Source organism: Pleurodeles waltl, chromosome 1_2 (assembly GCF_031143425.1).
Source record: "Pleurodeles waltl isolate 20211129_DDA chromosome 1_2, aPleWal1.hap1.20221129, whole genome shotgun sequence".
In the NCBI taxonomy this organism is placed as follows: domain Eukaryota; kingdom Metazoa; phylum Chordata; class Amphibia; order Caudata; family Salamandridae; genus Pleurodeles; species Pleurodeles waltl.
In genome coordinates, this window is record NC_090437.1 from 622,417,404 (window position 1) to 622,445,115 (window position 27,712).

A 27,712-nucleotide genomic window follows, 5' to 3' on the forward strand; every position below is an offset into this window, starting at 1 on the left:
TCCAGCTGCCTTCGTCTTTCACCGTCAGGCTGTGCCCCCCCTCTCTTGCTCTCAGTTTCTTCCTCAGGTCCCTTGAACTCCTGGGCTCTTGCTGTCAGACAGTGACACAGGGATACTTCCGCTCGTCTCTGTCTCTAGCTCAACTCTTGTAACCCCCTGCTTGTCACACTAACCCAATCTGATTCCATGGTCTCTCTTTGTAATATGATGAGGCTCTGTGCTATGGGGAAACTTGTGTTGCTCTCTGTCATTCTGCTCGCTTTCCATTCACCACTCTTTAGTGCTGGAACTGAGTGAGAAAATAACGTCTGGCACCAGAAGGTACACTTACCCCAAGATTCCATTCAGCGTTAAGGTTTGGTGAGTCGCTAATTAAACCGACTGAGTGCAGACACTAAAATACACAGGAGTTATTGCCATGGACATGCAGCCTGCCTGCTGAGAAAACCCAGTCAGCAGAGTGAGAAGGGGAACATGAAGGCCCGGTGATAAGGACTGCAACAGCAACAACAAGCATTTGCAATGCAACGGGTCTCGCGTTTGCTCATGTTAGAGCTGATAGCGTTGTAAACTCCTAACCCAACTTTTCACCTATCGGCAAAAGTGCATTTATGTACGTAACCCGGAAAAGAGCATTTAACTATGTAAAGCGCTCGATTTCTGCCAAGCAAAATCGCGCTATGAAATTAGAGAAAAAGTAGTACATGAGCCGGACAGAAAACAGCGAGCCTCGCATGTTTTCTGTACTTGGTCGATGCGCTCGAGGAGGGCTAGCCACCGGAAAAGGCATGACATGTGCATGCCTTCAACTAATGAAAGCAAGCAGATTTTAATAGGCAAGCCCACGAACCAATGAAAAACACTGACATGACGTCGACAGGGCTCCGAGCCCTTTTCTAAACACTAAAGCGTCTCTCTGCGATACGCATGCGCGAGCGCATGCAATGCAGGCTCTACCCTAAAAGGCACACCCATTTTGCCTAAACAGCTAGAAGTGGTGCTGTCTGCTATGAAAGGCAGTAACACAAACAGGAGTAATAATTACCCCCTGTAACTCCACATTTAAACTCTCGTGTTAGGCTTTGGCCTCGGAGTCAGATTGATTATGTCTGCGTTTGGCGTTGATCAGACGTCAGCAACACTATACGCACAGACATGTGTCCATCTGAACATTTTGAAGTGTTGTTTTGCCCAGCCCCTGACCTCCCACACACCACGGGGTAACAGAATACAAAGGGAGTGATGAATACACATTAAGACCATGCTGATGGCTTGGCAATAAACTGCTGCAGCAAAACTCTTCAGACTGTAAATCTGTTCCTCATTCTCTCTGCCCAGGAAGTTTTTATTTGTTGAATTTTTAGTCAGATACTTGGAGGTTGAAGATGCACAATGTCAAAGCATATTGGCTGTGATGGAGACGTGCACGCTTTAACAAACATTGGCAAAGCCAATGGGCCTCACCTGTTGATGCTGTGGACCATCTGTTTGAAGGAGCAACAGGGAGTGGGTGGATGAAATAAAAATAAACCTAGATGGGGAGGGTAAAAGCAGCACGCAAGGGAGAGAGCAACCTGGGGTGAGCGAACCACAAGACAGAAAGAATGAGAAGAACACAAGAGAGAGCAAAAAATGGAGCACTGAGAGGTGGGTATTTCAAAGGGCGGAGAAGCACTCGACGGAGAGATCTGGAAAACACTTACTTTTATTGAGTGCTTAAGAATGGTTCTCAATCAAATAGGATTTGTAAAGCGCGACTAATCACCCTAAAGAGTATCCATGCGCTTGCACATCTCAGCAGCTCATTCGACTAGCCAGGTCCTGAGAGCTCTACGGAGCTCAGGATGTGAGGTGATGGTCCTGAGCTGTGTGGGGAGGCTGTTCCAGGTTTGGGCTGTTATGCGGGAGAAGGCAGGTCCTCCACTTCTGCTTCATTGGATGCGTGAAGTGTGGGCAAGCATTAGGGAGGCGGAGCGTAGTCTTCTTGACGGTTGGTGGAAATTCAGGTGGTGGTTAATGTACGTGGGTCCTTGGTTGTGTAGAGCTTTGTGTGCGTGGGTTAGCAGCTTGAATATGCACCTCTTCAGCACGGGAAGCCAGTAGAGTTGACTGCGATGTGGTGTGATGTGGGAAGGTCGAGGATGAGTCTGGCTGCAGTGTTCTGTATTGTCTGAAGTATTTGTGGAAGTGGCAAGGTGATTCCTACATAGAGGACGTTCACGTAATCCAGTCAACTAGTGATGAGGGCCTGTGTCATGGTGCGTCTTTTGTGCGGGGGTAGCCACTTGAAGGACTTACGTAGAATGCACAGAGCGAAGAAGCAGGCAGAGGAGATGTAGTAATCTGTGATTCCATGGTGATCCTGCTGTCAATGATGAATATGAGGTTTTTGGCATGCTCGGGGGGAGTGGGTTCAGGTCCTACATCTGAAGGCTACCAGGAGTCGTTCCATGTGTTACTGCGCTGTTGAAGTTCAGAACTTCAGTCTTCCCTATGTTTAGTTGCAAGCAGTTTTCTTTCATCCAGTCGGCAGCACTTATCATGCATCTGTGGAAGCTGACTTTGGTGGTGGTGGGGTCCTCGGTGAGTGAGAGGATAAGCTGTGTGTCGTCTGCGTAGGAGATTGTGTTGAGGCTTTGGGATCTGACGATGTTGGCTACCGGGATCACATATGTGTTAAAAGCATGGGACTGAGAAGTGATCCTTGGAGGACCCAGAAGGTGATGTCTTTTGGTTTGGAGGTGAAAGGAGGTAGGTGAATCCTGTGGCTTCGTCCGGTGACCACACTAAACGCGGACAAAAAACAGAAGCTTGCGAAAGGAGCAATAAAAGGGCATGGTATACTCCAAGAGAAGGCCTGTTGGTCAGCAAGAATTGACCTAACGAGTCTCCCTTGACATGCGTTACCACATATAACCCTAAGGCCAACAAGTTGAGGTCAATTATTTGAAGAAACTGGAGAATTCTGACTCTGCTAGACATTTCCAAACCCGTGTTCTCATTGAAAAAAGGTAAGAACTTATGAGATCTTTTAGTGAAAGCAGCTTTTCTGACAGAAAAGAAAAGAAATCTTAGAGAAATGCTGGAACTACCTCTAATGAGTGGTCACTACAGATGTAATAAATGCACAGCTTGCCGATTTACCAAAGACACTAAAACCAATATGGTGAACGGCAACTACCACAAACAATTCACATTTTCAAACTGCAACACAAAAAATGTAGTCTATTATGTGAGGTGCCCATCTACATAAATATATGTAGGTCAAGTCACCTATACTTTAACATAGATCCAGGATAATATGCGGGGTGCTCCCCTTGTAGAACATTACATGAGTCTTATTTAACTACTCAGAGGACGACATATAGTGGCCTGTGCTGTTCGTAGCCCAGAACAAGGGCAGAGGGTCACTAGCTTCAGTGATCTTGAACTAGACAGAAGCTAGATTGACTGAGATGTATGGTACAGCATGGCACAACCTTAATGATATCAATGAGATGTGGTCCGTTATTTAAAGATGTGTTTGTATTGATTATATGATTTGGTTTCTCTTTCCTGCCATGTCCCTATGATATGAAAGGAGAATCCTGATTTTTGCACATGTCCCTCTATAGGCAATATTACTCCTCTAAATAGACGTACTGATATTTATGTCCTCGTAACTGGTCTAAAGGACAGGCAGATTAAGGTGTGCTATATGGGTTTTATGTTCGGTCCATGTGGATAAAGGGTTTTCCCTCAGTATACTGCCTACAATGAATGTTGTAGCACCCATAACGTTTAACGTATATATTTCCTCTACTTTACATTTAAAATTTTCCTTTATTTTTTTCTTCTTTTGGCCTTCCTCTGCAAATTTGCACCATTGCAACTCATTTCTCACTTATTTCATATTTTTTAAACATATATGTGTGCAGGCCTTCCTTTGCATACTTGGATTAAGCCAACTTTTATGTTTTGAGTACGAGTAGCAATCATGGTTGGCGCATTTACAGATTGAGTTGAAATGTCGCACTACACACATTCCATCATGGCCGTCAAGTACTTCCTTTTACAAATCTAGTCTTCGTTGGGAGGAGCCACAAGACTCAGACACCATGTCCTGCTGTACTCCCATTTAACTTATGATTTCCGCCTCACACTGTTTGGCGATCCAGGACCGTGACGGACTGGGATTGTGTCTGTCTCACTGTGAAAGGGAGACTACGTTGAAGCTGCCCTATGCACACAGTGCCCAATGGATGTGGGTAAGTGGCAGCAGGGGAGGTTTCTCCTTTAGGGCTGAGGGACTGCATCCCTGTGAAATTCTTACACCTTTATAGCAAAAAATAATAAATAAATCGATTTGTTCAGAGATGCAATCGTAATGATTGTAACTCTAAACAAATCGATGCATTTAAGTCTGGGCTGTCTGTCCCAGGCTACCTGACCCGCCGCGCCTTGAAGGAGGAGACAGAAGCCAGGTAGTAAATCCACTTTCTGCACTGTGACGCACGACACAGGGCTGACTGCCTCAAAGCCCTTCATTTCCATTGCGGTCTCTGGCAGTATCCACTACAGGTCAGTGATGATTTTAGCGTCATGGTTTCGTGAGTCAGAGTCTTCATCATTGCATGAGTGCAGCCATCTGTCATTCACAGGCATCTTCCCACCCTTTCCCCACTCGTCGTGCAGTAGGAGTGGATGCAAGCTTGTGTGATTTATTGTCTTGGCTTTGGTAAGTGTCATAATGCTAATCTCATGTTATTTTTATTGTACTGAGACCCCTTGTCACACTACCCTACCACACGGTGACACTCCAGGCCCTGGCTGCAGATCGCTGGCTCCTTAGAAGTGGAGCTGATGTATTTGCTCCTCCACGAAATTAACCCAAAAGATGATCGGGGTTCTTGTTCCCTTGTGAAACTGATCCAAATATCAGACTCAAGTGCAAAGGGAGAAATATGTGCTTATAGTAAAGGTGCTTATCTGCTCTATGACTTTAAAACTGGCCCCATCGTCATGCCCTTTGCGTATCAATCCATGTTTTTTGGCATTAATGCTAACAATGAATGTTAAAAAGCGATATAGGTCCTCTCTTATTTCACATGTTTTACTTAATGTTGGGTTCTCCAACAGAGTTAGCTGTTTCATCATGCTCCGTTCCTGTGCACTGTATTACTCTTGCATAATGCACAGGTGTTTATGAGTGGCTTTGATTGAGAGCGTTGGTGCTGAGGCTGAAGGTAAAGCAAAGTGCCTGTCAGTGTGTTGACGTCTCTGCAGAGCACACAGAGCAATGGTCGTGTATTCCAGTTACAATTGAAATTCAGTGTAAATGTGTGTGAAGGGGATGCACAGAGGTCAAAATATTTATAAGGCATAAAGGAAATAAAGTGCTTAAATATGAATGCGTGCAGTATGTGCTTGTGGTGGTACAATGAGGGAGATGCAAGGAAGTGCATTCAGGCGAGAGTAAAAAGAGGGTGCTGAAAATGTACAGATGGATGAGATGTAAGGAGAAAAAGGGCAAACATATCTAACATACAGCACACAAAACTGAAGGCCCTGCTCCTTCCACAGGCCTCAATATTATTTAACGCACAGCCTCACAATTTCAGATTTGAAACATTTCCAATGTTAAATATTTATAACTAATCATTGTTGTTAGTCATTTATCTTAAACAGTTAACAAACAACAGTAATAACAGGTTTTAGGTGTATGCCAGTTGTTGTGTTATATTTCTGGAGGCAATAACATCTTGGAGAGAAACCAAAATACAAGCCGGGCGGTGGACTAAGGGAATCACATACATTTATTTTGCATGTTCCCTTTTAGAGAGCCCCCACTTTTTCCATCCCACTTAAAGACTTGTCTGCACATATTTCTGTATGACTGATTGCAGCCAGCAGCTGTGTGTGCTTCTTGATGCCTGGTTAGAGCATTTTATTCCAAAGTTGATGCAGCATGCAGTGCAAGACATTGGGTAAGCACACACTTTAAAGGGCCTGAAGTTGTTGCAGTGTACAATTTGCACATTAAATTCAAGGCTGAACATATTAATGCAGTAAGCTATAAAGCAGTTTTTAATGTTTTTAATATTTCAAGACTATACATTCACACTGCTTTATAAACCTTGCTTTGTCACTAGATTTATTTCCTCTCAAATGCGCCATTTGTAAATAATTTTTAAAAATTTTCTTGTGAGGAGGACCCACGTTTGTCCACTGAGCTTGCTCCCTTGCTAGATAAAAGTCATACCCAGACTATGCCCCACCACGTTCAACAGTCACCAGCTGCCACTGAGTGGTAGTCTCCTCAGATGTCACCCTCTATTTCTGGCTTCTGATATTTTGCAATTGTAGTCTAGCCCCCTTCATAGATGTTGATGCTGGTATGCCTGCTTGCCTTGGTACAGTAGAGGCCTCAGTACGGACGACCAGTCTGACGCAATGTGGTGTCCTTGCGCCTCCTGCTCGTGGACTAGCGTTTTGAAAAAGGTTTCTAGGTCCAGGCATAGATAAGTATTTTTCATGTGGATAGATGGCATGGTCGAGCATGTGAATGGGGGGTACTTTGAGTCAGTTTTTAAGTCAAGCACAATCGCTCTGACGTGCTGTAACCTATCTGTGGGCTTTTAACCACGCCCACCACTATCACTCATTCATGGGCTTGCCTTTCAAAAAACCTTTGTCATCATTGGTAAAGGCTCTACGTTTGCCCCACCTTGGGGCAGTTTTGTTACCACCTTGGCCATTGACCCTGTTACATGGATAATTGCACTTTGCTGACACATTTGACGGCGAGCAAACTTCTTTTTCCTTTTGTGTCTCTCCTTCGCACTCATTCTCATGGTGACCATGGCACTTTGAATCGCCTTGCTTATGTCAATTGTTTTACTTTTCATTTTCAAATAATGTGGCAAGAAAAGTCCAGTTCGGAATTTACAACGCTAACAGCTCTAACTCAAGCAAACGCGAGACCCATTGCATTGTACATGCTTGTTTTACCTGCTAAGCCGCAGAGAGAAAAGGTTTTCAGCGTGACACGTAACTGAGTATTAACTGATAATGCATGCAGTTTACACAGCTTTCTACAAAAATCACTATCTTGGGTTCACATGAGGATCATGGTGCAAAAAACAGCAGTATACAGGCTCTTTGACTTTGCTTTTTCTGGCCACTTTAAATCATTTCCCTGCAGGTTTTCTAAGGCTCTGAGATGATATGATCACTTGTGTTTTCACTTACTATGACTGTTGAGCATCATCTATCAAAGTATGTTCAGTACTTGAAAAATTCTCTTTTATGCATATATTGTAATTGTAATTATGTTTATATAGTGCTTACTACCCCTCATGAGGTGTCAAAGTGCTTTTTGTCAAGTAGCACTTTACTCAACAACCTAAAAGGATTAGTATATGGAAATATGAGAACAATTTTAGAATTAGTATACGGAGGTTGATTTAATATGAGCAAAGGACATGCAAGTATGTTAGTTGGATTGAATAGAATAATGGAGGGATGGGGGGGGGGGTCCATCATAGTAGTAAGATGAGGTTTGGGATGAGTCAAATGAGAGAAAAGTTAGGGAGAATTTAGTTGGGTTGTTTTCAAAGTCATGGTAGCAAACTGAGGTTTGGGGTGAGTCGGGATGGGTAGAGGAGGGAAGAGTCTATGAAAGTTTATTTTGGAGATCATAGCAGTAGAATGGGTTAGGGATTAGTGAAGAGAGAGGAGATAAAGGGTAGACTGATAGAGGTATAGGGTAATGGTGAGACAGAGTAAAGCTTAAGAGACAGCAATTTATTTTTTTCCGTCTTGTACAGTAGGACTAAAGTAATATATATATATACATGTATATATATATATATATATATATGATTATATAGTAAGGGACTATGGCCCTCATTACGACCCTGGCAGACGGCGGTATTTTGGAGAGAAAGTACTGCCAACATGCTGGGGGTACCTTTCCCTAAAATATGACATTGTCGGTTTGGCTCAAGCGGTAACAGCCACCGGGCTGGGGACTACAGTCTCCAGCCAGGCGGCCATCACAGTCCCACCTGCGGGATTATGACCCCCGCCTACCGCCATGGATTTTGTGGCTTACGTACCGCCACGAAAAGCATGGTGGTAGGCACTATCAGTGACAGGGAATTCCTTCCCTGTCACTGATAGGGGTCTTTCCCGTCCCCCTCCCCAGTGTTCTCCCCCGCCCTTCCCCTCCCAACCCCCCGACACACACGCACTTGCAGGCACCATCATACACACGCATACACACACTCATACCCGCATTCATCCACGCATGCATACATCCATTCACACACTCACATCCACACACATTTACATTCATACAAACACCCACGCATTCACACAACAAATAATACACGCACACTCACATCTACACATGCACACACATAAAACACGCAACACACACCCACATTCACGCACACACAAACATACACACACCCCCCACACACACCACTCACCTCCCCTGTCGGAGCACCCAACGTACCTGATTTCAGGCGGTCCTCTGGCAGGAGACGGGATGGGGCGCTGCTGCCAGCAGCAGCGTCCACCAACAGAACACCGCCAGGCCGTATCATGGGTCATGATACGGGTCTGCAGTGGTCTACTGGTGTGGCACTGCTGTTGACAGAAGCGCCACCTTACCGTCGTCCGCCGCCAGAATTCCACCATCCTTCTGGTGGAATTCCAGCTACGGTCATAATATGGCGGTCGACTGGTAGCCACGGCGACGGTGCTTTGGCAGCCGTTGCCATGGCTGTAGGTGGTTTATAGCGCCAATGTCATAATGAGGGCCTATATGTGTAGGGAATATAAAATATTGAGATTTAAGTTGTATCGTATTAACACAGACTTTCAAGAGTTGCAGTATAACTTACTTATTTGTGTACTTTTATAACATTATTTTATCTTTCCTCAATATTTCAGTAGTGAAATGGTGTAGATAAATAGGTAAGATAATATTTACCTACTGTGGTAGATATAATAAAAATAACAGGGTCTCATAAGCATCTAATCAAACAACTTATGTAGAAATTATGCAATGACCGATTGATGGAAATGTCCCTTTCTGCAGGGTTTCCCCTGTCTTTTTGCTTCTGACAACCTGTTTTTGATCCTGTGCTGAATTTAGTTTTTGCTAGTTTTAGGACTCTGGGCACTTTACCACTGGTGACCAGTGCTAAAGTGCAAGTACTCTAAGTGGTACTGGTGATTGGGTTATCCATGACTGGCATATCTGATTTACTAGTAAGTCCCTAGTACAGTGCACAGTGTCTGCCCAGAGCCTGTAAATCAAATGCTAGTTTTGAACTGCCAGTTTGAACTGGCAACCATTCTGTGCCTCTGCCTGGCTGTGGAATACGCGTCTGGGACAGGATGACAGATGGGCTGTTTGTGAATTCACACTAGACAGTCACACAAAGAGAGCTGATGTGTGCCCTGAATTTCCTGATGGGTGTTCCTGGGCATCAGTTGAGGGAGGAGCTGACTCTTGCACCTGAATAGGGCTGTGCATGTCCTTACACAAAGCAGTCTCCAGCCCCCTGGAGTGTGTCTGGGGCCAAGGCAGGAAAGGCAGGGTCTTGTGCCCTACAAAAACTTTTCATTGATGTTGGCCTACTTCGAAGGTATAAATGGGTATAAATACTGGTCCTACTTCCCTGCAAAGTTAGAACACTTCTGGACTGAGGACATTCTATCAGGAAGAAGAGATGGATGCTGCAGGGGGTATTGCTACTCTGTCTGTTGCTTTGTTGTGCTGCCCTGCTGCTTGCTACTTCTGTCCTGGGAGTGAAAGGACTGGACTTTGCTTTCTACATAATGCTTTCCTTGATTCTCAAAGGGACTGAACTGATCTGGTCTCCTATTAAGAAGTCTCAGGGACATCAAAGACTTAATCTGCCAGTGCCTGGGCTGTTCTGCTGATAGTCCTGACTTGTCAAGTGGTGCCAACTCCAATTTCTGGGCCTTTGGAAGTGCAAACTGGTGGCCTGAAGGAGAAAATCCACACACCAAAACTCCATGGTTGAAAAATCGACACAGCACCTGTTTCACAGTGGTTCCATCATCACAGCGCATCTGGATTCTCCATGCATCATCTCTTGGCGTCACTTTCTCATCGACCCACACCGCAGTAAAGAACCGAGGTTGCATATCTGGAAATCAATGCATCACCTTTTCTGCAAGAAAAGAATTGACGCATCACCTCCCCTGACTGTAAAGAACCGATGCATCGCACCACCTGCGAGGAAATAATCAACACATCACCCCCCGCACAGTAAGGAACCGATGCATCGCTTGACTTTTTCGGCACCTCACCTCTGCTGATGCCCATATTGTCTTTGTGTTTGACACATCCCACGTACTTTGTGCTAAAAAGATACAACCATTGATTCTTATGGACTAAGACTCATTTAAACCTTTAAAAAGTGATAGATTTTCTTGTGTATTTTGGATGTTTGTCATTTTGGTCTTATTTTACTCAGAAAAACATTGGCTATTTGTCTAAACTTGTGTGGAGTACTTTTGTGGTGTTTTCGCTGTGTTACTGTGTGTGTGTGTGTGTGTGTATGTATGTACAAATACTCTAAGCATTACCTCTGAGATAAGGCTGACTGCTTGAGCCAAGCTACCAAGGGGGTGAATGAAGCAGGTGTTATCGTAGCTGTTTGGCTCCCTTACTCGGACTAGAGTGAGAGTTCCTACTTGAACAGGGTGCAAATCACTGCCAACTAGAGAACCTATTTCTAACACCTATGAGCATGTTAGCGTAGAATAATATACACAGACACACACACACACACACACACACATATATATATATATATATATATATATACACACACACAGAAATACACATATACATAATATATATACATATACATACACCTTCACATACATACATAAATACATTTAACCATAAGTAAAATATACATTTGTTAAAACATGCCTAAAGCGTAGGTATATATTTTAAGATAAAGTAGTTACTAGACATATTTGTAGAAAGAAATACACATATATACATATAATCAAATTATAAATGTTTACATACACAGGGATATGCAGTCCATTGCTGTTTGAGATGGTGGTTTTGTAGAAAAGAGTCAACTCTTGTCTTCTGAAGATAAGATAGTTATCTGTGGATCTTATATTTGGCTGTAATTAATTCTATAGCTTGGCTGCTTGAACAGAGAAAGATGTATTGCCTGTTGTCTTTCTTGTATAGAGTTTTGAGGCAGGGTGTCAATTTTGAGCTGAGGTTTCTTTGTTGAATGTATTTGGTGATTTTATCACTGATGAAAAGCCATCCTGTTCCACATACTGCATTGTGGGTGATACAAAGGAGCTTGAAGGTAGAATTTCTGGCAGCTGGTAACCAATGTAGGGCCCGGAAGGCAGGGGAGACATGGACTTGTTGCTATACATATAGGAGTAGTCCGGCAGCCAAGTTCTGAATGCGATGTAGTTTCGTTCGTAGTAGATAGAGATGATCCATGGTAGAGGCTGTTGGCATAATCTAGTTTAGATAGTACAAGAGAGATAGTAGCCAGTACCTTGTGTGGAAATTCGAGGTGGGGGAAAACAAGTCGCTGAGTTTTCATGGCGATGAAGCTTGATTATGCTTATTTGTCCACTTGAGAATTCATTGTTAACTTGCAGTCCATGGTAATTCCAAGGTTTCTGACTTTCTCAGATAGTTTAGCAGGTGGTCCTAGATCATCAAGCTAGGTGTAGAGTGGGTCATAATTTTTCCAATTGCCACACATGAGTATTTCCATTTTGGAAGCATTCAGTTTGAGATGGCTCCATGTCATCTACTTATCAACGGCTCTGAGGCAACTGATGATTTGTGAGTTTGCAATGTCTTTGGGCAATGATTTGAAATTCACTGATCACTGCCGGTAATGACATCATGTAGATGTTGAAAAGCATGCGTGAGATGATTGAGCCTTGAGGGACCCCTGCTTTAGCAAAGTAGGCTTTGGACAAGAATGGGGGAGTATGGATGACATTTGTTCTCTTTTGAAGGTAGGATATGATCTGGTCGAGAGCATTCCCATCTATGCCGGCTTCGTAGAATCTTTGTATTAGAGTGTCATGGTCAACTGTGTCAAAGGCAGCTGAGAGGTCCAGGAGAAGTAGTGCAGCAACTCCATTGTGATCTATTGTGTTTTCAAGATCATCCCAGATGGTGATGAGGGCAGATTCAGTGCCTTTTCCAGGGCGGAATCCAGTTTAGTAGTCTGAAAGTATGGAATTATCTTCAATGAATTGTGACATCTGGGCAAAAGCTGCTCTTTCTACCAGTTTACCCAGGAAAGGTCAATTTGTAATTGGTCTGTAGATGTTGGGGTCATGTGGGTCCAGGTTTGTTTTCTTTAATTATGGGAATATGTATGCCTTTTTAAGGTCTTCCAGAAAGATTCCTGTAGTTGAAGAATTATTGAGGATTCTTCTTACTGGTATGGCAGCAGAGGTAGATAAAATAATGTTCTTTTGTGGTGGACAAGGGTCAGAGGGCATATGTACATGTATCATTTGTTTACTAGGTTCTTCATTCTTCCATTGTCCTGAGAAGGCCCATACTTGGCAGGGGCGAAACACGTCAACACCTTCATTGGAGGAGTTGCTATGATTCAGAAATTAACTGTACAGAGATATGGGACTCACACTGAATACCTGAGGTTGTGAGTGTCCTCACTGTGTGACTCTTTGTAGAACTACCTCATTTGTGCACTGTTTTTTCAAACAGAGACTCACAGCAACATCACAAAAAACAGTTTGGAAGACTGAAGTCAAGCGTTTTCCGCCACATTTTATTGATGTAGCCAGAAGTCTGGCTTGTTGTATGTTTTCGTCATGTTACATATAATTTGTTGTGTATGTTATGTTGACACAGAATCCAATAAAATTGACTCTAATTTCACGTGTAATGATACTGAGGTTTAGTACATTGTGCCATCTGAATAGAATAAAAAACAATGTTTTAGCCTAAAGAAATATAGGATAATTCCAGGAATTAATCAATGTGTTCAGAGATGAAAATAGTCATTTTCGATTGTTCCCTTCTACATACCACTTGATGCTTTTTCTCTTCTTCTTTGTTGCTCTCAGCAGGAGGAGGCAGAGGTTGAGGAAGGTCTTGAAAACAGCCCTGTCAGAGGTGTCTTTGCTGGGAAGTCACTGCCTCTCGAGTTGTTTGCCGTCTCATTTAGCTGTTGTGAGTTCAGGGGTGTACCATCTGGCCTTTTTGGAGGGTTTTCTCTGGATGCTGCTTTTCAGGGACGATGCTGCTGGCACAGTGGGTGATACATGCGTTGAAGTTCTTTACTCCTTTGAGGTTGTTGGCGAGAATGATGGTGTTGAGGGCATTAGTCCAGTTGGTCTCTGAAACTTTGTTCTACACTCGGTGGGAGGCGCTGGATGTCCTGGGGGTGTCTGTGCGGAGGCTGGAGATTCTGAAGTGGATGACGGAGTGGTCAGTCCATGTGAGTTTGGTGATGTGGCTGTACATGACGCGGTTGTTGGTGGTGAAGACGGGGTCCAGTGTGTGCCCTGCGATGTGCATAGGGTTGTGGACAGTCTGGGTTAATTCGAGGCAGCTCATACTGTCGTGGGGGTGTGCAGTAGTGTTGTCGTTGAGGTTGTGAATGTGCAAGTTAAGGTTACTGAGGAAGATGTCGTTCTTGGATTTTAAGGCTGGGGTGAAATTAAGTCTGTAGTGGGGTTGCAGAAGCTGGCGCACGGGCGTGGGCGTCAGTATGCTAGGGTACCTCTGATAGTAGTCTTGTCATCCGCGCAGAGCTTGAAGTTGAGGTGCTCAATGGAGGTGACAGTGTTGTCGGTGGAGGTGATGAACTGTATGATTTCTTTGTGGATTATGGTTGTTCCTCCTGGCTTGCTGGTGCGGTCTTCGTGAGCATTTTCATATCCATCGGGGATTGTTGTGGCAATGCTGGGGCGCACAAGGGTTAGAGCCAGGTTTTGGTAAGGAAGAGGATGTTAGGTGTGTGGGTAGTGATGCGGTCCCAAAGTTCGGTGGAGTGCTTCCACACCAAGTGTGTGTCGAAGAGCAGGCAGTGTAGCTGGTTTGTTGTTTTTGGCGTCTTGTGGTGACAGTTCAGTGTGGTGCTGTGCGGCTTGATGGTAGTCATGCAGGAGAAGGTGCCTCTGCAGAAGGAGAACGGTCCTACCATTGAGTGCGGTGTGGTAGCAGTGTTCGCTGGTTTGTGCGGTGTTTAGGGGCACAGAGGGTGGCGGCGTCATAACTGTGGGTGGGCCGGGGACCAGGATTCCTGGCACTGGGCACAGTCCAAACACAGATGAGCGCAGTCGGGCTTGCCTTTGACGTGCCGGCGGTGCGGCCGCATTACAGTTGCCATTAAGTAGGTCCTGGGAGGAGGAAGGGGCACTGGGATGTGGTGGGAAATAATGTGCGGAAGGTGGGAGTGGCTATTAGGGAAAAAGCAGACCAGAAAGCAGCGAAAATGAGGGAAAAGGAAGGAGAGGACACACAAAAAATGGGGAAAAGCAAGGAGAAAGCATGAAAACAAGGGCAAAGCAAGGAGAAAGCACACAAAAACAGTGGGAAACAGTGGGAAACAGTGAAAACGATGGCAAAGCAAGCAGAAGGAATGCAGAAAAAAGGGGGGGAAAGCAAGGAGAAAGCAGTGAAAAAAGAGGGAAAAGCAAGAAGACCCACAAAAAGAAAAGCAAGGAACAGGTGTTATGCAGCAGCATAGGGAGAGCTGGGCTTAGGACCTGCTAGGACATGGTAAAGAGGCTATGGTCCAGGGGTGGCGCAAACACAAAAAGAGGAAGGTTGTTTTTGCTCAGCTACTTGAAGGTTCACAGACACACACTGCCAAAGTATACTGGCTGTGATGGACAGGTGCAAGCATAAATAAGAATTACTAAAGCCAATGGGTCTCGACTCTGGGACCTATCGGTGCTGCGTAACTTCACAGTCATGTGCATGTGTGATGATAAATGTGCACATATACGTGGTCAAGCATCACTACTTATGTGCGCCCTTAGGAAATGAAGCTGTGGCATTTTTTTGACTTACTGATCCAAGATAGAGCTCACTAGCACAAATACATTTTTTAAAGGATAGGAATTGGCAGCAATTGTCTGGCTGGCACTAAGAAAAAATGTAAATATAAAAAAAAGTAATTGGGTGGGGGAGCAATGGAGGCAGAGGTGGTGTGAAGCAGCAAGGATTGGATGATGGAGGAGAAAATAAAAATAAAACCAGAGGGAGAGAAAAACAGCACACAACGGACAGACAAACATGGAGTAGGGAGAAAACACACAAGATAAAGAATGAGAAGCACACAAGGAAAAGAACAACATGGAGTGCCAGGAGATGGCTAATTTGCAGGGTGGAGAAGCACACAAGGGAGAGAACTGGAAAACATGCAATCTTAGGAAGTGCTTAAGAACAGTAAGAAGGCTGTGCTCCAGGGGCACGACAAACACAAGCAGAGGAAGGCAAGTCACTGAATCAGAAGCAAGCAAATGAGAGTGACAATAAAGCCAATAAATTTAAAGGAATGATCAAACTGTAGGGCTACACTAAGTCCACAAAATGCCTTTCCCAACCAGACAGCTTGCACTGCCTGGTAGGTGAGACCAAAATAATGCCAGTGGCTCTCTGTGTATTTAGCAAATGTTCTTCAAGGGAGCAGGTGGGGTGGGAGCTTTGAGAGCCGAACAAAATCATACAACCCCTTTTCTTGGATGTGAAAAAGGCAATTAGTGCTTTTCATAATTCAGTGTTGTGAAACCAAGGGAGGGACAGACAGCTAAAGAAGCCTTCTTGCCAGGGTGCCTGCTTGCCTCAAAGAAATGTAAATGTGCGCAACTGATCAATCTGCAAATGCCAAGGGTGCCTGCATGTCAGTATTGCCTTGGCTTTAATTGATGGAATCACTTCAACCTTTCTGATGACACAGATTTTTTTTTGGGGTGGTATTGCAAGGGAGTTACCAGCTGAGCTGCGAAGTGAGTGCGTTTATAGGACATTTATAAAAAAAGTTGCACTACGTATATAGTCTTGGTATTACTAAAACTACATTTTCGAAGCACTTTTTTTTTTATCTTGAACCCTTTGGAGCATTTTGAAGCAGTCTATTTTATGCTGTATATGTAATGGAAGTTTAAAATAATGACTTAAATATTCACAGAGCTTCCTGTCACATACTGGGTAGCACTCAAACATAGAGAGTCAAAATTCGCCACTGCACTAAATAGGAATCAATTCTGTGGCTTTCTGGTTACACACACAGATCTCTGCAGCACATTAACTAATCGGGATTACATAATGTACATAGTTAATTTCCCAATGAATAAATGACCTTGCATTTAAGATGTGCATTATTTTATATATAGTTATCTGAATTGTTTTTTTACCCACATCTTTGACCCGTCCCCAAGCTCACTTACCCGCCCCTATTGTGCACAGCATCACAGTTCCCATTCTTTTTTTAATGTACTTCAACTGCTGGCTTTCATCATTACTATATCAAAGTGTACTTTTTGGACCCTGTAACCTGCAGTCCTGAATTGTAATCCTGGCCTTGGAACATGGCCAAATATTGCTATATTATAAGTTGTATTTATGTTCAATGTAAACCAATGTTAAGCAGTATGTTATGTGTGAACTGACTATACATTATGGTGTGTAATTCTGCTGTGAATATTTGTTCTTGGTCCCATCTCTTATTCTGGCTTGCGTAATTAGATTTCAACTAGACACGGCATATACAATGCTACAAAGTAGTTTGTGTAACTGCCTACATTATGCAAATGAAATGGACACTGCCTGCAGTACAGCATATATAAAATGGAAAACCTTAAGTTAATAGAAAGTATTATCATCACTTCCGGCTGCCAATTTCTCTAAGAGCAGAATTTATACAAATAATAGAAAATACTGATATAGTATATAGGTTTTTATGGCAAGACCCGGGAATCTCTGCCTCTGCCCCTAGAGTTTCTCTTCGAGGACAGTGCGCGGAGATGATGACGTTGAGCGTACGCGATACAAGAAACCGATATGAAGAACTCAATATAACTATCTACTCATTGAATAAAAAACATGGTTTGCTGGGAATCTAATCCGTAAAAATGTGCTGACGCGTAAAAAAAAATATTCAAGAGGCAGATATTTGGCAACAGAATCTTAGACAGCGACTTGTGGCGTGTGTTTGTGTGGGAGATACTAATTCCTAAACTAAAATGAACCCTCGGGCTGTATTAGTCAAGGCACTTGACACCTGCTAAAGTGATAAACAACTGTAGACAAAACCTCCTTCATGCCAGACAGACCTACAGCTGGCGACGGGGAATTCCCTAGACACTTACCGGCGACTTTGTCGTTCTTTGTTATACATTTGCTTGTTTCAAAAAGAAATTTAATGTAAGATAAACGGTCTGCCTCAATGCAAAGTCAAGCATACGAACAACTGCATACAGGAATAATTACCCTGCAATGCAAAAAAACTCGAAAAAAAGGCAACCAAAGTTAGACGTAAAGATTCCGTTTTAACATACAAACACCTGTTGTGATGTATGTGTAGAGTTATACACAGATATATTAATCAGGAAGTAGGGCCTAAGAGCTTCTGAGTTAGGGATTGCTTTCTTCATGAAAGATGGGGCAGTATCTTGCTAGCTTGTACTGGAGTCATACAACTGAAGAACTTAATGCATAGATCTGCAATTGTACAGCAACACACACACATTACGTGTGGGCACGATATTCATACTAGTACGTTTTTTTGTATTTCTGACATAATTGCCGTTAAGTATGGATTTCATCAGAAGGGAGTCTCGTTCTAGTTTCCTTCACTCCAGCTAATTAGTCTCGAAGCATGACACAGCATTTAGATGACAGCCCCAAACCACACTGCTGAGTTTCACCACTGCTCTTTGTTTAATCAACACCCTCATGACGAAAGGTAAACAAAACCATATCGAACCCACTGTTGGCCGTACCTTGCACACAACATAAATAATCGTAACATGAAAAATTCAAAATGGGGAAACGTGTATACTTTGACCAAATAAAGACATGTTCGCAATCTGGTGATATTTACAAATCTTCACAAATCACCCAGCCTTCAACTTTTTGGTTTATGTTGTTACTAGAGCTCCTCACTCTATCTTTCTATCTATGAAAAACAAAGGTTATAATCATGTTACAGATGGGTGAAAATGTAAGTCAAAACAACATTTTAAACTTAGTAACTATAACTTGAACACTCACCATGCACAATAGTGTCATTAATGATGTCATTTCAGATGCCATCAGAACATGTCATGAGTGATGCAATATGTGAGGTCATAACCAGCGCATGGTGAGTGTGTGCAAGAGAGTATACAATTAGGCAAGTAAACACACGTAGACAGTTGCACAGTGATGGTGTAACCTATCTGTACCTAAATATAGTCATAAACATCTTAGAAACCTCTTAAGCATATCATGCCACTTCTAAAACAGGATGAAATATCTGGGTAAGACCGACGCTGAAGAATTTCTTGACCTTCCATTTTATATTCTCTAGAAATCACCAATCTACAACTGCCAACAATGTGTGCAGTGCTCTGTTGCACAACGTGTAATAGATTGTGCAGCTCTGCTGATGTCTTAAGTGGCACTTCTGCAACTAAAAAAAAACATGTTTGGCAACGCCAAGTACAGCGCCACAGTTTAGAAGCGATCATGTAGTGTCTTGCATGAGATATGTATCCCAGGGATACCCTCAGTACCAATTTCTATGCACATTCATCTACATATATTGGCAGGTGGATTTCATGCAAAGCCAGGTCGAGCTATGATGCATGGATTCCTAAAGGTGCTTGCACTGTTTCTGCCCCATCATGCCCCCTCTGCATACAATAACAGGTATTTGACACTATGCGATGCACAGCAATTCTGCAGTGTGCTCACATTAATCTTCAAGAACAAAAAACTTTAGTGCGCCAAAGTTGAATTATAGTGTTGTTTGCATTGGTTTACATCACATGGGCAGAGCTCAAAAGTATAATAAATGTGTACTGAAGTCTTATAATATTTTTGTAAGTTCTTGAGTTACGAACAGCAATATTTTGCAATTCATTTGCAACCTACTTACACTAATGTCCAAGTTATTGTTCCAAAATGGGGAGGGGCCGCTGGTTTAAAGACTACCTGGCGGTTAGCGAGCGCTGTGCGTTTCTTTATAGGCGTTTACACTTGTCCAGAACATAGAGGTCATTACAGATGAAGCAAAAAATGCCAACCTGATTGTAGGAGTTTGAGAACAATTCACAAATCTTCCCAATGGTCATATATATTTTGTGATTTACAATAAGCAGAATGGGAAAAACTACTGTCTTGGCAGTCAGATTTGTTCAAGGTATGAAATGCCGTTCATCAACATTCACAAATTAAAGTTTGAATGTGATTTGCAAACATAGTGCCCAAATAAACATAAATGAAACCTTAGGTAAAATAAGTAGAGCCAAAACCTCGGAATGGATTTATACCAAACTAAATAAGAACCTAGTCTGAGAAAAGTTCCATCTTCTTGACGCCTTTGATGTTAATACATTTGGCCATTGTTGCCCTAATAGAGACCAAAATACTTCTGCGGCCCAAAATGGAAAATGCTACTTTTGAAGTGTCCCAAAGATCTTTGCCTTCCCCTCCACTGACCTGCACACACTTTGAAATGAAGAGCTTGGGCTGGATGGGCATGAAAAGGGCATGTATAACTACCAAATGTTTGTTTTCCTTGTAATTTATGATTCACCATAACTACAGAGTCGCCATCTCCAACTCTTTTATATACATGTTAAATGTATGTTATCACACAAAGAGCAGCCATAATTCATAACAGTAATTATGTCACGTCATTCATCATTTTCCATGATTCACATACATTACACCATGATTCAACCAGTGAGAAACCTAGACTCTGTAGGCGGATTGACACTTTACTCTCAGCCATTCACCATGCCTTTTTCATTCTCCATGCATGAAAATCCCTTTGGAAAACCAAAACATCCCATTAAAACAGTTTATATTTGGCGCAATCTTTGAGATGTTGCAGAAAAAAGGGAGAACATTTGAACTACCCAGAATACTTCCTGAGGCTAGTTAATTGCTTTTGAAGTTTCTTGGTTTGAGAAGTCCAGTTGGTGGCTTCTACTGGAGCGTAGACCACTACCATATGCTTTCAAGACAATGACTCAACTTTTCCCAGCTCCGGAATAAACAAGGGAACATCCACTGCTTAGTTTAACATCTTTTAAGTGGATGACTGAAGGACACGCCTGTAGGAGGCTGGACTGGCTTGTAGTGAGTACCAAGGGGTACTTGCACCTTGCACCAGGCCCAGTTATCCCTTATTAGTGTATAGGGTGTCTAGCAGCTTAGGCTGATAGATAATGGTAGCTTAGCAGAGCAGCATAGGCTGAACTAGGAGACGTGTGAAGCTACTACAGTACCACTTAGTGTCATATGCACAATATCATAAGAAAACACAATACACAGTTATACTAAAAATAAAGGTACTTTATTTTTATGACAATATGCCAAAGTATCTTAGAGTGTACCCTCAGTGAGAGGATAGGAAATATACACAAGATATATATACACAATAGCAAAAATATGCAGTATAGTCTTAGAAAACAGTGCAAACAATGTATAGTTACAATAGGATGCAATGGGGAAACATAGGGATAGGGGCAACACAAACCATATACTCCAGAAGTGGAATGCGAACCACGAATGGACCCCAAACCTATGTGACCTTGTAGAGGGTCGCTGGGACTATTAGAAAATAGTGAGAGTTAGAAAAATAACCCTCCCCAAGACCCTGAAAAGTGAGTGCAAAGTGCACTAAAGTTCCCCTAAGGACAAAATAGTCGTGTTAGAGGAATAATGCAGGAAAGACACAAACCAGCAATGCAACAACTGTGGATTTCCAATCTAGGGTACCTGTGGAACAAGGGGACCAAGTCCAAAAGTCACAAGCAAGTCGGAGATGGGCAGATGCCCAGGAAATGCCAGCTGCGGGTGCAAAGAAGCTTCGACTGGACAGAAGAAGCTGAGGTTTCTGCAGGAACGAAAAGGGCTAGAGACTTCCCCTTTGGTGGACGGATCCCTCTCGCCGTGGAGAGTCGTGCAGAAGTGTTTTCCCGCCGGAAGGACGCCAACAAGCCTTGCTACACGCAAATCGTGCGTTTGGCGTTTTTGGACGCTGCTGGGGCCCAGGAGGGACCAGGAGGTCGCAAATTGGACCTGAAGAGAGAGGGGACGTCGAGCAAGACAAAGAGCCCTCACTGAAGCAGGTAGCACCCGGAGAAGTGCCAGAAACAGGCACTACGAGGATGCGTGAAACGGTGCTCGCCGAAGTTGCACAAAGGAGTCCCACGTCGCCGGAGACCAACTTAGAAAGTCGTGCAATGCAGGTTAGAGTGCCGTGGACCCAGGCTTGGCTGTGCACAAAGGATTTCCACCGGAAGTGCACAGGGGCCGGAGTAGCTTGCAAAGTCGCAGTTCCCAGCAATGCAGCCCAGCGAGGTGAGGCAAGGACTTACCTCCACCAAACTTGGACTGAAGAGTCAATGGACTGTGGGGGTCACTTGGACAGAGTCGCTGGATTCGAGGGACCTCGCTCGTCGTGCTGAGAGGAGACCCAAGGGACCAGTGATGCAGCTTTTTGGTGCCTGCGGTTGCAGGGGGAAGATTCCGTCGACCCACGGGAGATTTCTTCGGAGCTTCTGGTGCAGAGAGGAGGCAGGCTACCCCCACAGCATGCACAAGCAGGAAAACAGTCGAGAAGGCGGCAGGATCAGCGTTACAGAGTTGCAGTAGTCGTCTTTGCTACTATGTTGCAGGTTTGCAGGCTTCCAGCGCGGTCAGCGGTCGATTCCTTATCAGAAGGTGAAGAGAGAGATGCAGAGGAACTCGGCTGAGCTCATGCATTCGTTATCTAAAGTTTCCCCAGAGACAGAGACCTTAAATAGCCAGAAAAGAGGGTTTGGCTACCTAGGAGAGAGGATAGGCTACTAACACCTGAAGGAGCCTATCAGCAAGAGTCTCTGACGTCACCTGGTGGCACTGGCCACTCAGAGCAGTCCAGTGTGCCAGCAGCACCTCTGTTTCCAAGATGGCAGAGGTCTGGAGCACACTGGAGGAGCTCTGGACACCTCCCAGGGGAGGTGCAGGTCAGGGGAGTGGTCACTCCCCTTTCCTTTGTCCAGTTTCGCGCCAGAGCAGGGGCTAAGGGGTCCCTGAACCGGTGTAGACTGGCTTATGCAGAATTGGGCACATCTGTGCCCAACAAAGCATTTCCAGAGGCTGGGGGAGGCTACTCCTCCCCTGCCTTCACACCATTTTCCAAAGGGAGAGGGTGTCACACCCTCTCTCAGAGGAAGTTCTTTGTTCTGCCATCCTGGGCCAGGCCTGGCTGGACCCCAGGAGGGCAGCTGCCTGTCTGAGGGGTTGGCAGCAGCAGCAGCTGCAGTGAAACCCCAGGAAGGGCAGTTTGGCAGTACCAGGGTCTGTGCTACAGACCACTGGGATCATGGGATTGTGCCAACTATGCCAGGATGGTATAGAGGGGGCAATTCCATGATCATAGACATGTTACATGGCCATATTCGGAGTTACCATGGTGAAGCTACATATAGGTAGTGACCTATATGTAGCGCACGCGTGTAATGGTGTCCCCGCACTCACAAAGTTCAGGGAATTGGCTCTGAACAATGTGGGGGCACCTTGGCTAGTGCCAGGGTGCCCTCACACTAAGTAACTTTGCACCCAACCTTTACCAGGTAAAGGTTAGACATATAGGTGACTTATAAGTTACTTAAGTGCAGTGTAAAATGGCTGTGAAATAACGTGGACGTTATTTCACTCAGGCTGCAGTGGCAGGCCTGTGTAAGAATTGTCAGAGCTCCCTATGGGTGGCAAAAGAAATGCTGCAGCCCATAGGGATCTCCTGGAACCCCAATACCCTGGGTACCTCAGTACCATATACTAGGGAATTATAAGGGTGTTCCAGTAAGCCAATGTAAATTGGTAAAAATGGTCACTAGCCTGTTAGTGACAATTTGGAAAGAAATGAGAGAGCATAACCACTGAGGTTCTGATTAGCAGAGCCTCAGTGAGACAGTTAGTCACTACACAGGTAACACATTCAGGCACACTTATGAGCACTGGGGCCCTGGGTTACCAGGGTCCCAGTGACACATACAACTAAAACAACATATATACAGTGAAAAATGGGGGTAACATGCCAGGCAAGATGGTACTTTCCTACAACGCCTCCTTCATGAATGAATTAAACTCATGGAAGTAGTCCAACAAGACTACGGTAATATTAAGGGAACCGTGCTGCTGCCAGTGGCCTCCTCAAGAAGTCTAGAGTATAGTTTCAAGAACAGGCTGTAACCATTGTATGGAATTAGTAAATCAAATGGGCATTGAGGATGGTGGCACAGGTTGTGGATGACATCCACACTCTGTGAATAGTGCCTGCCCCTCACAGTCAAAGGGGTCTGGGCACAGGGTGCAACTGATTATCACACACTGTGGCCAGTGACTGTTGCACACAGCTAAAGGCCGTGAACAGCAGGAACTAACAAGAGAGAGACTGGATGCAGGACAAGACTGAAGGAAGCTTACACAAGGCACTGAGGAGAAGGGGGCTGAGTGTAGGAAGTGGCCGAAGGACATGCCTTCTGCTTAGTGCCTATTACAGCTTGTGACCAGGTGCAGTTAACTTCCAGTAGAGGGGGGCATAGGGCATAAACAAAGGCCACACAAGAGGCAGTGTACAGCAAACATTTTGGCCAGGGACAGAGTCCATAATAAAAAATAAAATCGGTGAAAAACTCATGTTAAAGAGAAGTTACAGATCATTAGATCTGTCATAACATTGAAATTTCCCTAAAAACGTCTGTTCAAGAACAATATGGTTACAATCAAAAACCTACAGAAATTCAGCGGTTATTTTGAGGTACACAAATGTTATTAATCCGCAGTGTCCTGAGCATTAACGCACCCATGACCTCACCAATGACATTATTTGTAACAACAAAGGTGATATTATGTTTCACATCAGCACTTAGATTGATTAAATCATTGTAGACCATCAAAGTCCTAGCACCCTAGAGTCCACATATGGCCACATCCAGAAAGCTCTGTCCTCACAGAGACCCTGTACTGAATGAGGAAGATTGCCAAACCCTGAACCCACTTTGGGTGTAGGCTGACATAGTAAACCAAACATCTGAAAGTCCAAGTGGCTTTGGAAATTTCATCATAACTCCAAGCGGCTTTGTTATTCTATACGCATGAAAAAGCTGTATTCTTCCAAGCAGAAACACCATTAATAAAAGCAGAGAGTTACGCAGGGGGCTACACTAGCACCGGTAAAACAATGATATAGATAAGAAGTGAGGATTGAGGCTTTATTTGACTCAATTTGGAAAGGAGCCATGTGTGTGCTTATGTGCATGTCTACACTCCACCCCCTAATCCCTAAAACCAGTGGTGCTCTGCCTCTCTTCTTCTCACCTTCATCAGAAGGTGACATGTTTTCTCTCTCTTTCCCGTGTTCACAACTCAAAAGCTACATGTCTTGTTCTACTCTCCATTGCAATTATTCTAACCACCTCTGGTCTCTCATTCAAGGGCTCCCATCTTTCATAGGCAGGAACGCTGGCCAGAATTGTTAGACTGTTGTCAGAAGAAATGCTGGAGGAGGGATTATTAATTAATCCTCTACAATTCTTCACTTCACCATATCCTTTAGACTCTTTTGGAAAAAGGTTTAAAATTCACATATCTATGGTAGTACTGATGTGAGCGCAAGCACGTGTGTACATGTCAAGTGAAAACATAATTCATCATTCACAAAGAGGTAATATAAATCCTACGGGTACTTCCTACTGCTGAAAAATATAAATTACAGTTGTGCCTAATTGACAAAAAAAACTTTGGAAGCGGAAGGTGGGTGGCGGGGTGGGGGGGGGGGGGGGCAGGCAGTACCAAGGCATTCACAAATGCTAATGCTTTTTCCAAAGATGTAAGATATGTTTATCACATTATACCCTCTACTCCTGACTTTATCAATGCTGGGAAAAAAGTAGCAAAATTATTGCTTATTGCACTTTCTGGAAGGTGGAATGCTAAATAGCAAGCTAACAGCATGAGGTGAGGGAGTAAACCCTGGGTGGAGCCAAACCAAAGCCCACTCTATGCATATTTAAAAAAAATGCAAAAAAAAGTCATCCAGACATCTGCCTATCACACCTAAAAAGGGAACGCTACCAGAATATTTGTGCACTAATATTTTGTGTAATTTTGTTATTTAGAGGCATGCTACTTTGTGGGTTATTTTGAATGTGTGGGATAAGCTGTAAAAAAAAATAATAATCTGGTGAAATGTGTGGCAAGTTGGTTTCAGTGCATTTAATGCTATTTTTCTTTAAGAAAAAAGTACTGCATTCCGTGACAAATAATATTAGAGTACAAGGAAAAAGCCGGTCCTTTACATCAAAAATTGCGGAAAAAGAGAAAGAAACCATGCTTGCACAGTTCTCTCTAAACTGCTGTAATGTCATGATAACCGGTCACGGTAACAGTATTACTAAAATGTGATATAACAGCAAAACAACTGATATTTTGTAAGTGGCTCCATTACTGGGGTGGTGCCCATTTCTCCCAAACGGCAATGCAGTGCCGTTTCACTGTGCGGAATGTGGCCTTGAAAGTGCTTCCACTTCTCATCAGTGTTTCCAATGATGGGAAGTGAAGCTGTAAGATGCATTAAGGAGTTTTTAGGGTTCAGTAAATGGTAGTGTCAAGGGTTTGTAGGGTTCAGGGAAAGGTAGCATTAAGGGGCTAGAAAGGTTTAGGGAATGGTAGCTTTAAGGGGCTTGTAGGGTTAAGGCTTGGGTATCATTAGGGGTATTATAGACTTTTTTAAGGTTCAAGGAAGGGAAGCTCTAATGGGTAAGGGTTTTTAAGATGTTTGGGATGGGTAGAATTAAGGGGAAGTAGGAGTTTTTAGGGTTTAGGGGAGAGTAGCGTTAAGGGGTAGTACAATATTTTAGCATTCAGGGATGGGTAGTGTTAATGAGTAGTAAGGATTTAGGCTTAAGAGTAGCATTAAGAGGTAGGAAGGATCCTGCAGGGTTTAGGGAAGTGTTTCACTTGAGGTACTAATGGGCTTATAGGGTTGAATGATTGTGAGTGTGATGAGATTTGTAGGGTTCAGGGAAGGGTAGCATTAGGGAGTAATAAGGAATTTTTAGGTTCAGAGAATGACACTGTGTCAAGGAGCAGTGGGAGTTGTTACAGTTAGGATGCTTAGTGTTAAGGGGTAGTAAGGTATTCCTGTGTCTGGAAAAGGTAGTGTTAAGGAGCAGTATGGGGTTTTAGGATCCAGGGAAGGGTTGCTGCAATGGGTAGTAACATTTTAAGAGTTTAGAGAAGGGAAGCTGTAAGGAATAGTAAGGGTGTTTTACTGCTCAGAAAACGCCAATGTTAAGGGCTAAGAAAAAACTGAAGCCAGCTCTTGGAAGTTAGGCATTTCTTCAGTGGAAGCACAGAACATCTGCCCAATCAAAACTTGCACTGTCCATCAACATGTAGGTGGAGCAGAGCCCCTCTCTGCAGTACTCCTGAAAGCTCTTTTTTAAGTTGATAACATAAGGTAAAGCGGCAGCAGCACTGTCAAGCCAGACCTAACAAGAGTCTGGATCCATATGTGCACTATGAAAATTGACTACACACGTACATTCCAAGCACAAATACCACATAGGCAACAGGTAAATTGCTCATGGATCCATAGAAAGCCACATTATCTTGCCCTTTTGTCACCCAAAAACAGGTGCACTGTATACCAGTGACCTACTCTGATCAAGGAAGACCAACACTGGATAGAATAACGTGGATAGGGATAATTAGGAGTACTAATATGCATTATGTACAGATTAATATCAGAATTAGACTGATCATCAGCATATTGGTTTATAGGTGACTTCTTAGGCCCCTAGGTATCTGTGGACTCGCCCCAGTAAGACTTGTACGTTAAACACAGGATTATAGTATAGGGCAGAGTGATGCGGTAAACAAAGATGAGGGAAAAGAAAAGCACATCGTGAAGAAGTATCATGTAATTAAGGTGTCGATAAGTTTTATTGTAAGTTTCTGGATAAAATGCTAGGTAATGATGGCCTTCATCCACCATTTCCACTCTATCACCAACTGCCTCCTGTCACCTTTTCAGTCCCAGCAGTCCCCAGGGTCTGTCACGTTCCACAAATCCTAGAATGTGATAGATGTTTGATCATCATTCATAACATACATTCTCCCCCTTAAAACAACAACATGGATACATTTGCAAAACAGTAAAATAAACACATTCCAACCCTGTAGCTGTTATACATTAAAATAACAATGCTTAAGGAATTAAACAAACAATTGAAGGCTTTTCTTTGTTTCTTTCTTATCTGATGACACCATTGGTAGAAAGAACTTGTGGAATATTTTCACAATTACTGTCATCTTCGTTCAAACTCTGATGCCTGTTGGATTGCGCACTCAACTCCACTATACTCCATGAACTTGTTTTACTCTGAGATCTACTAACACTACCACTCTCTACATCCAACAAGCTATTTAACTCAT

The 27,712-nt window shown here is 43.5% G+C and overlaps 1 protein-coding gene across 1 annotated transcript in view; it reads right to left on the reverse strand.

Annotated features, from left to right (window-relative positions):
• Nucleotides 1–27,712, reverse strand: part of AFG2A (AFG2 AAA ATPase homolog A) — a 1,603,044-nt gene that overhangs the window by 209,087 nt on the left and 1,366,245 nt on the right. The gene's annotated exons all lie outside the window — the stretch shown is intronic.